A 10,801-nucleotide genomic window follows, 5' to 3' on the forward strand; every position below is an offset into this window, starting at 1 on the left:
TCAGCATGATGCTGGCTTGCTGGTCAGGAGGACCCGGGTTCAAATCTCGGTGTGATAGAGGTTTCTTTAAAATGTGGCTGAGGGAACTTTGCGTAGCAGGCTTTCCTTAAAACCACAAGGCCCCGTACTTACACTTCAGCTCACACACACCAAGACACACACACTACTACATACATACACACATCAAGACACACACGACACGTACATAGCCACAGCCACCTTCACACAGTAGACACACACACTACTACATACACACAAGACACGTACAAAACCACAGCCACCTTCTCACACACATGAAGACACACACACTACTACACACACACACACCAAGACACGTACACAGCCACCTTCACACAGTAGATACACCATACACACAGAGGGTGAGACACTGACAGGCAGACAGAGAAGAGTATATACAAAACACAGGGAGTGAGAGAGGAGGGGGTTTTATTAAAAAGTCCAATTTTGGTATACCTCCTGTGGCAAAAATTGATATAGCCCCCCCTTTAATATTTTTTGGATTTCATTTAGTGCCCCCCCAGGCCCCAGACCCACTCGGCTGAACCAAATTGTCTGGCGTCAGCTGGAACATGATACACCAGAGTTATGCCAGTCATGTGGGGATTAATGGTGAGTGTAGTAACTGTCAGGCTCCTATGACTCACTCAGCCGAACAAAATCGTCTGTCAGCTGGAATGGAATACTAGAGTTGTCCCAAGCACCAGAGGGTTGAGAATCTTAAGCCCCTGAGTGATGCTTGTCCCAAGCATCACTCAGGGGGTTAAGATTCTTAACCCTCTTGTGCTTGGAACAACTCTAGTACCCCATTTCAGCTGACTGAACCAAATTGTCTGGCGTCAGCTGGAACATGATATACCAGAGTTATGCCGGTCATGTGGGGGTTAATGGTGAGTGTAGTAACTGTCAGGCTCCTATGACTCACTCAGCCGAACAAAATCGTCTGTCAGCTGGAATGGAATACTAGAGTTGTCCCAAGCACCAGAGGGTTAAGAATCTTAACCCTCTTGTGCTTGGGACAACTCTAGTACCCCATTTCAGCTGACTCAGACGATTTTATTCGACTGAGTGAGTCATAGGAGCCCGACAGTGTCAATACCGTCACCATTAACCCCCTCACGACCGACATAACGCTAGCATCATGTTCCAGCTGACGCCAGACAATTTGGTTCAGCCGAGAGAGGATCCTGAGAGACACTATAACATCACAAACAAAATACAAAATGCCTTCCCTCCATCTTGAACGTACTATAATTCATTTACATTAAGTAAGCTCGTATTTTCGTATTTTTGCAGCTTATTTCATGTATCTTAGTTAAAAGAAAAAAATACTACGAGCCGGTGAATAAAACCCACACTTGTAGACGAAGAATATAATTACCAAACAGTTTCGGTGGACACTGCCACCATCTTCAGTGGTCAAGATAGTGAGAGGGAGTGACATACTGACCATACAAGGGTTCCTTTTTATGTGTGTGTGTGTGTGGAAGGGTGGGGTAAAGGTGAGGTGGGGTGGGGTAGATTGTAAGCGGGGATTAACCCAAGGGGGATTTTGGGGGGGACATTACCGGACAGGTCAGGTGTAATTCCTATCTGACCTTACCTGTGTCGTAGCAGGAAGGGATGTCACCTGACCTGTCTGGTAATGTCCCCCCCAAAATCCCCCTTGGGTTAATCCCCGCTTACAATCTACCCCACCCCACCTCACCTTTACCCAACCCTTCCACACACACACACACACACACATAAAAAGGAACCCTTGCATGGTCAGTATGTCACTCCCTCTCACTATCTTGACCACTGAAGATGGTGGCAGTGTCCACCGAAACAGTTTGGTAATTATATTCTTCGTCTACAAGTGTGGGTTTTATTCACCGTCTTTGATTATCACGCAAGAGTGATTCATCCAGCCAATACTACGAGCTCTGTATCTTTTCATAGCCCTTCTTCGTGACTAGCATCGTATTCTAGTTATCTATAGTTACAACTGAGCATTCAAGTTGGAGGGATCACAACATTAAGCAATTACAGTAAACAAACAAACAAAAAGCAAGTGTCGTCCTCTTGACCTCTCGTCTTCGCAGGAATGCAGCGGTGACGCCATCTTGTGCGTGGAATGCGTGAAGTGCAGGCTCTTGAGTGGAAGGAGCACGGAGCCACGGGAGACTTAATAATATTCGCTAGTCAGCCAGTCTAGAAGCCTGGGACATTTGCCTGAAATAATAATAATAATAGAAATAACAACAAAACCAGTCATATACATAATTCAATATCTTAGTCACTCGATCTGTCCATTCCGCCCCTTCAGTACGAGGACGCATTTCTGTAAGCTATTTTTTCTAACATGGGAGGTTTGATACGTTTGATTAAGCCTATCCATAAGACTCCTAAAGCTGAGTAAATGCCTCTGAAAGTTGCAAAATATAAAATATAAAACGTCTATATGATATAAAAACCTTTGTTCACCTCCGGGACTCGATCTGCGGCACCTAGAACAAGTGCTGACGTCATGTTTACATTTGGCTACCTTTAGACGATTTCCTGGAGCTTAAAGAAACCCTCTCGGGATGATGGGACAGACACAATAACCCCTTCAGACAGAGAATGACTTAGTTACTTTGTTCTAGGTAACCGGACGATTTTATTCAGCTTAGGAGATCCCCTCGTAGTGAAGGGGTTGATGGTGACTCTATCTAACCCCTCCAGTACGAAATTTCTCTCCAGAGGTGAAGAAAATCGTCTGGAGGAAGAAAGATGAAAATCGAAAAAAGTGTTAATGTGGCGCGGTGTTGCTCCCGTAGCAGGGAAAAGCTACACGTACGATAGCAGGGGCTCTTTTCCCTGGTACGTACTCTGGCCGTAGCCGGGAGCTGATCTTTCTGACCAGAAGCAATTGAAGGGCGTACAAGGACGCTCCTTCCCCGCCACATATAGAGACTGTCGGCGCGGTGTTGCTCCTGTAGGGAAGAACAGCAGGAGAGGGATGCACTGGGGCAACTCTCTCTCTGGGGTGTACTAAGGCCGGAGCCTCGGGTCGCCTTATCCTCGTACACTTTATTAGGCCATAGTCTTGGGCCTCCAGCCCTAGAGGGTGTAACAATTGCCGTCAATACGGTGTTACCTGGGACTGAAGCTAGTTCAGTCTCACCCCTTTTCTGATGATGGTTGTCCCGCCCGCAAGGTAGTTGCCTTTCCCTGGTCACCTGGTGTTGGGGCAGTTGCGGGGAACAGGGGCTCAGGACTGTACTGTCCTGGTGACCCTCTTGATCGGGGTCACTAACCCCAATGTTGTATCCTCCTGGGGTGGTTGTGCGTTGGCGGCCCGGTGGTGGGGTGGGGGTTGGTGAGGTGGGAGGTCCGGCGGCAGGCACGGCGGGCATTTTACCACCCTCCGCTTTGTAAAAGTCACGACCCCGTGACTGGAGGTGGTAGGTGGTGGAGGTGGATGTCTGGTGGGCCGGGGTGAGGTGTTGGAGGAGGCTGACCCAGTGGGTGGTGAAGGTGTTAGGCTCCTGATGGGGGTTGACAGTGAGCCGGAGGGAGGATGGGTGGTCAGTCCGGCGTAGGAGGCGGAGAAGGTGGGGGGTCCCTCGGATTCTGACAGGTGGGCGGTCGTGGTGGCGCTATAGCACCCTCTCAATTTTCGTCTCTGGTTGTGGTGGTACGATGGTGGTGGTTGTTTCCGCGGCGGTGAAGGCGGGAGTTGGTGATGGGTGGTGTGGTGCAGTGTTGGTGGTGGGCGTAGCGGGCGGTGATTGAGAGTGGTGGGTTGGAGGACGTGGGGTAGCCGGAGGAGATGCAGGCGGAGGTAAGTTTGGTGAAGAATCAGAATCGGAGGAAGGTGGTGGTGGGTCAGGTAAGGGTGAAGTGGGGGAAGGGGTTTGTGGGTATGGTGAGGTTGAGGGTGGGGTGGGGGAGGTGAGCGAGGAAAGAGAAGCAGGTGAGAGTGAGGAGGAGGATGGTGTGATAGGGAAGGCGAATGAGTTGGCTGTGTTGGCGGGAAAAATGAGTGGCGGGGAAGTGATGGTGGCGGGTGGTGTGGGGTGGTAGGTGGGAGGGAGTAGACAGGAGGAGGCGGTTTTGGGAAGTAGGTTAGGGGAAGATGAGGTAAGGGTTCTAGGAGGTCTGTGAAGGGGGAGGCAGGCTTTGTGTTGGGGAGGAATAGGAAGGGGGGAGACGGTAGTAGTGGTGAAAGTGGTGTGTGAGGTGGGAAGGTTAGGAATAGGGGAGGGCAAAATAGAAGAGAGAGTGAAAGGAAAGGAAAAGGAAAGATGACGTTTCCCCCTGTCGTGGACTGGGGGAGATGTGAGGTGGCCCTCGTCATTACGGTGGGATGCGGGGGCAGTGGGGGTCGCCTTCTGTGCCTTCTTCGTCTTGCATTCCTGCTTTGAGGCTTGCGGCAATCGGCGTATGGTGGGGAGGCTTGTAAGCGCTCTTGTGTTGTTTTGCTGCGCCGGGCAACTTTTAGCTGTTCACGAATGTCGTGGATTGGGCACTCAGGGCAGCAAGGAGAAAATTCCCACGGATTTACAGGGATGAGATCCGTGGAGAATTGCTTGATGTTCCCGATGCGTTTGGGGGAGGAGTGGACGGCTAGAAGGCGCCTAATTAGGTTGACTTCTTTATACAGGTCTCCCGTCGGTTCATGTATTATGAAGTGGTTTTTAATGAAACCGGGGAGGGTCCTGAGGAGTTTGTGGAATATGAGTTGTTCCCGGGTTTTTGCGTCTGTGCCCGGGTACGCAGCGGTGACGAGCCGCCTAGTCTGGATGAAGATGTCATCGAGGCTTCCGTCGTATGTGAGGGCGTCTAGTTGCGATAAGGCTACAACTGTGCCCAGAGATGGCGTCGCTGCCTGTTTCACAATTTGTTTGAATTGATCCCATTTTAGTCTCGGGACGATTTTCGGAGTGACAGTGGCGATTATTTTACCCAGGTTAGGTAATGTGACTGCAATCTTTTCTTTGAGTCGAACCCTATGTCTAAGAGGGGTTTAACCATATCCAAGTACTCATCAATGTTACATTGGTCCGAGTTGAATTTCGGCAATTGAATGTGATGTTTGGCTGCCATTGTACAAGTTTCCTTTTATCGTTCCTCCGTGCTTTTACTCGGATCCAGAACCACCGCTTGCCACCAGTGTTATGCTGGTGTTTTCAAGGCGACTTCTCGTCCTAAAAACACTAGCGACTGAAGCGGGGTCCTCTTTCTAGACCGGAAGTAAAGCACCAACAAAGGAACAGGACATAAAAACCAGGCAGTACACCTTAACACATCTATTACCTTAATTCTAACGTTACAATACAACACAGAGTGATATTTGAGATACAGGGGAACAGAGACACAGAGTTAACATTCAGCACCACAAAATATAGTTACACTCAGTGCACACTACAATGCTCATACAGGGATATCTTGAATTATATATGGTATTGTCTATGTGTCACTTTTAGGCAGGATATACACTGAACTGATCACAAAGAGGATAAACAAGATTGGGAGTTTGTAGGGGAAATATTACTATAAATAAGACAGGGTGCGGATAGCAACACTTGACACAGTCACCTGGTCACGGCGACACTCACACTCAGGCGACTTTGATGAATGGTCGTGGAGAAGGAAGACGTGTTTCTGAGCTCTCCTCTAGCTGCAGGGTTGCCTCACCGGCGTTAGCTTTTTCCTTTTACTCGCCACTAGGGCGTTTTTCAATAAAGTTAGGTTAGCTAGACCTCATTTTCCTCCCTGGCCTTAGTAGATATAGTAGGTGTCTATATCTAATTACTGAGATTGCCTTTGCTTACTCACCTCTGGAGTGTACCCCCCACTGATCGCTCTGGGGTGAGTGACACACAGGCGCGTCCTCCCGAGCGTGGTTTGAGAGGGTAATCTCAGACTAGGTGTGTTTTCCCCGGGCAATTTCTCCCTTGGTTGTTTTTCTCTCTCTTCCCACTTCGGGACGCCACTACTGCCTCCCCCCTGAAGTCCTGACCGACCTCCGACTACTGCACGGACGGACTGCCCCCAGACTGAACGGCCCCAGACACGTACCCGTCTTGACATTAACATACACAACGCCGAGTTTGTCATGATTCATGCGGTTAGTTTCACTCCCCTGTCCAGCCTCAATCCCTTCATCATCAAGAAGGTGACTGATGAGTGTGCAGGAGAGGTGGAACAAGTAAAAAAACTTGCGAGTGGAGACCTTCTCGTAAAAACCAAGAATTCAGCTCAGGTCAAGGATTTGCTTAAAATGAGGAAGTTCCACTGTCACGATGTCCAAAAAACGATCCCGCAACGCCATGAATTCCTGCAAGGGTGTTATCACCTGCAGGGATCTTGTGCTTATGGAGGAGGAAGAAATCGTACAGGAACTTGCTTAGCAAGATGTAATAGAGGCCAGATTCATCACAAGATTTTCGGAAGGCATAAGGACGAAGACCGCAACAGTTGTTTTGACTTTTGGAAAGGTATCTCTCCCAACCAATGTGAAAGTTGGATATGAAATAGTAAATGTCAGACCATACATCCCGAACCCCCTTCGTTGTGCAGTGTCAACTCTATGGACACCACGAAAAGGCTTGTTGGGCTTCCAACATTGTGTGTGGCAAGTGCGCGACTGTAGGTCACTCTGCTGACAACTGTACATCCGAGACTGAGTGCTGCTTTCACTGCAAGGATGCTCACTCCACTTCCTCGAGGGCTTGTCCCAAGTGGAAGGAGGAGAAAGAGGTCTGCACAGTGAAGGCAACTGAGGGCATTTCCTTTTACGATGCAAGGAAGAAGGTGAAGGAGTTGCATGCAACTCCCAAGCCTAATATCTCCTATGCATCGGCGGTTGTGTCCCGTCCCGTGATGTGCACCGTTGAGACACAGACTGGCCTTACATTCGCTCCTCATGCCCCACGCCCTACCTCTCGGTCTAAGCCTCCTGTACGTTCCAACTCTCTGACAGACATCCCTGTTGCCACTTCATACTCTCAGGCTGCCGCTGCTCCTTCGCAGTCAGTGCGGCCAAAACAGAAGCCTGACAAGTCAGATAAAATTAACTTGACCACCCTCACCAAACAGTCACGTCCTCATGTCCTTCCTGTTCCTAGTCCAGCGAGCGAGAGAAAGAATAGCTCTTCCTCGATGGATTCTGGGAGCCTTGTTATTGACGAGAATATGGAGATCTCCACGAGCAAGCACCGGGAAAGGTCCCCCGGTAGCCACTCGCCTGGTGGCGGGCGGCATAAAAAAAACTAAGAGCACTGGCCACCCTCGTAAATCTTAAACCGTCGCTTTCACTGTATTACAGTGGAATTGTAGAGGTGTCGGGAATAAGTTACCAAATATAGCAATCTAGCTGTCAATACACAGGCCAGACGTTATTTGTTTACAGGAGACGCGCCTGGAGGATCACCCTGATCCTCCACAGTTAAAACACTACCACTCGTATAGAAGATATGAAGGTCACGGAGTCGCCATATACACCCACAAATCACACCCACAAACGGAAGTGATTCTAAATTCTGCTCTGGAAGCGGTCGCGTGCAGAGTAAAATTTAATAACACGCATCTGTCTATTTGCTCTCTGTACTGTACTCCACATGGCCCCATTGATAGTGATGCTTTAAATTCACTAGTTGAACATCTACCTGGGAATAAGTTAGTGTTGGGCGAATTTAACGCCCATCACTATCAATGGGGTAGCTTGAGGATTGATGGTCGTGGGGAGCAAGTAGCCGACCTAATATTACAGTCCAACCTCTGTCTTCTGAACGATGGTAGAGCGACTCGTGTAGATGATCGTACTGGTAACTTTTCGGCCATTGACTTATCTTTGGCCTCCCCTGGTATATATCAAGATTTCTCATGGGACCCTTACGACGACTCCTTGGGAAGTGATCATTTACCCATCTGTCTTTCTTATACACGCGACATCATTTCGGACACTCCACCTCCAAAATTTAACTATAAGAAAGCAGATTGGGGATCCTTCTCAAGGATCGCCAATTTAGATATATCTGGGGAGACCATAGATGTTAAGGTCGAAAATATACCTACTTCCATATTACACGCAGCTGAGGCTGCTATTCCCAAGACTTCTACAGTTCAGGCGAAGCATAGAGCACATTGGTGGACGCCGGATTGCCGACAAGCATTAAGAAAACGCATTAGGAGATACAGGATTATTGATAGTCAGCCCACTGAGAAAAATTTTATTGCATACAAACAGGCACGGGCTGAGGCAAGGAGAATAATAAGAAGGGCCAAACGTGACTCCTGGCGGTCCTTTGTGTCCACGGTGACTCGTACAACACCATTACGTAAAGTCTGGTCCACTATAAGAATATTAAATAATAAAGGCCCATACATACGTATCACCACCCTGCGGGTTAATAATAACATCTATGACGAGCCCGTGGACGTTGCTAACATCCTCACCAGGAGTTTTTCTCGTGTAAGTAGCTCAGCCAATTATGATCCGCGTTTTCAACATCATAAACGCACGGCTGAGCTACAGATATTAGACTTTGCCACAGAAGACGTAGACTTCCCGTACAACCAAGAGTTTACGCTAGATGAACTGCTCCTTGCCCTAAAATCCTGTAAAGACACCAGCCCTGAACCAGACACCATCACGTATGGTATGATCCAGCATCTTAATCAGGACAACCTGATTAAGATGTTAGCATTGTACGATGAGATTTGGGCGTCTCGAACGTTCCCAAACTCATGGCACTTTGCGCTCGTCATACTGATACCCAAAGAGGCTGGTCGTCGTATGAATCCCACATCATTTCGTCCTATTGTGTTGACTTCTTGTCTATGTAAGGTCATGGAAAAAATGGTAAACAATAGACTTCGTTTTGTTTTAGAGTCGAAGAATTTGTTAAATGATCAACAATGTGGCTTCCGTAAATACAGAAGTTCACTAGATCATTTAATGAATTTGGAGCACTGTACTGCAGAGGCATTTGCCAATAAAGAATTCATGATAGGGGTGTTCTTGGACATCCATAAAGCCTATGACATGACATGGCGACATGGTATACTAATGAAGCTCTATGCTTATGGTTTAAGAGGAAATTTGCCAATTTTTATTTCAAATTTCTTAAGGGACAGGACTTTCTGTCAAATTGCCCCGTAACGTAACATCGGATATATTTATCCAGGAAAACGGGATGCCACAGAGAAGTGTTCTTAGTCCTACTTTATTCAGTATTATGATCAATGATATTCTGTCATCAGCTCCCATCTCCAGGAATCTTAAATACTCGCTCTATGCTGACGATTGTGCAATATGGCACTCCTCCCGTAATGCACAATTTTCGGCGGCCGGATTCAGGTAGCCCTTAACTCCGTCCACCTATGTGCCTCGCAGTGGGGATTTAAGTTTTCCGTCCGTAAGTGTGCCGCTGTAGTCTTCACTAATCGTAACGTACCTAATTTGTGCTTAACTTTGGATAATCAGGCGGTACTTTTTCAAATTTCTGTAAAATTTCTAGGAATACATTTTGATCGAAGAATGAATTTTAAACTTCACGTTAAAACTTTGCTTGCTAGTTGTGATAAACCGTTAAATGTCCTTAAGTACCTAGCGGGAACTACCTGGGGTGCCGACAGAAAATCTTTATTAATGGTGTATAAGTCCCTTATTCAATCGAAGCTAGACTATGGCGCACAGGTGTATGGCTCGGCATCTGATGCCACGCTGAAAGGAATGGATGTGGTACAGAATAAATGTTTGCGAAATGTGTCTTGGAGCCGTCCGGTGTACACGTGTGGCTCGTATGGAAGTAGAGGCGAATGTGCCTCCCCTCTGTATTCGCCGTGACCACCTGGCCTTGTCCTACGGCGTAAGGACATTAAGGAAAAGTAATATCGGCAATGTGGCCTGTACCCCCCTGCGTCAATACTACCACCTTCTGCGGGGGGTGCGTCGGCCACTTGCCGCTCGCCTCCACTTACTGACTCAGGAGCTTGGTGTGGACCCCAGTGACTGTGACAAGTTGGTGTTTAAAAATATAGTGCCTTGGGAGCCACCCGGCTTTACAGTGGATGTCTCATGGCTCCCAGCACCAAAGGCCAAGGCGCCGGAGGCGGAGGTCCACCACTTGTTTCGTAACATCAGTGTTCGTCACTTGGGGTCCCATCAATTGTACACCGACGGCTCCAAGTCGAGTGAATGTGTGGGTGCAAGTGTGTGGTCGACTGAATGTGCACTTAGGTATCGGTTGCCGACTCGTACATCTGTGTTTACCGCCGAACTTTTTGCTATTGACAAAGCCATAGACTATGCTCTCAATTACTCATTTGTCATATTTTCAGATTCAAAATCAGCCCTTCAGGCAATTGCATCTTGTACTATGGACTCTCACGAGATCCAGAGCCGCATCGTTAATAAGTTGCATTCATGCAACAAGTCATTCACGCTGATCTGGGTGCCTGGTCATTGTCGTATCTACGGCAATGAGAAGGCTGACTTACTTGCAAAGTCGGCTGTAGAGCTCGAGGAGACTTGGGACGTTCCTCGTGATCTACGGTCAAGTCTCTCTCTCGGAAAGAAATCAATAAATCTTCTGTGGCAAGGTCAGTGGACCAGACTAAATATTCCGACCTGTAAGCCGTACCTGGGCGACTGGGACACCGCCAACCGCCCCAGTCGCCTGGAAGAAAAAGTGTTGGCACGGTTACGGCTCAATGCCACCATTTTAACACATATGAAACCTTATATGGAAAGACGCTTCCCACCGCACTGTGACATCTGTGATGCGGTGTTATCTATCAGTCATATCAT

Source organism: Coenobita brevimanus, chromosome 47 (genome assembly GCF_032717465.1).
Source record: "Coenobita brevimanus isolate Jiangsu-jjx chromosome 47, ASM3271746v2, whole genome shotgun sequence".
Classification (NCBI taxonomy): Eukaryota; Metazoa; Arthropoda; class Malacostraca; order Decapoda; family Coenobitidae; genus Coenobita; species Coenobita brevimanus.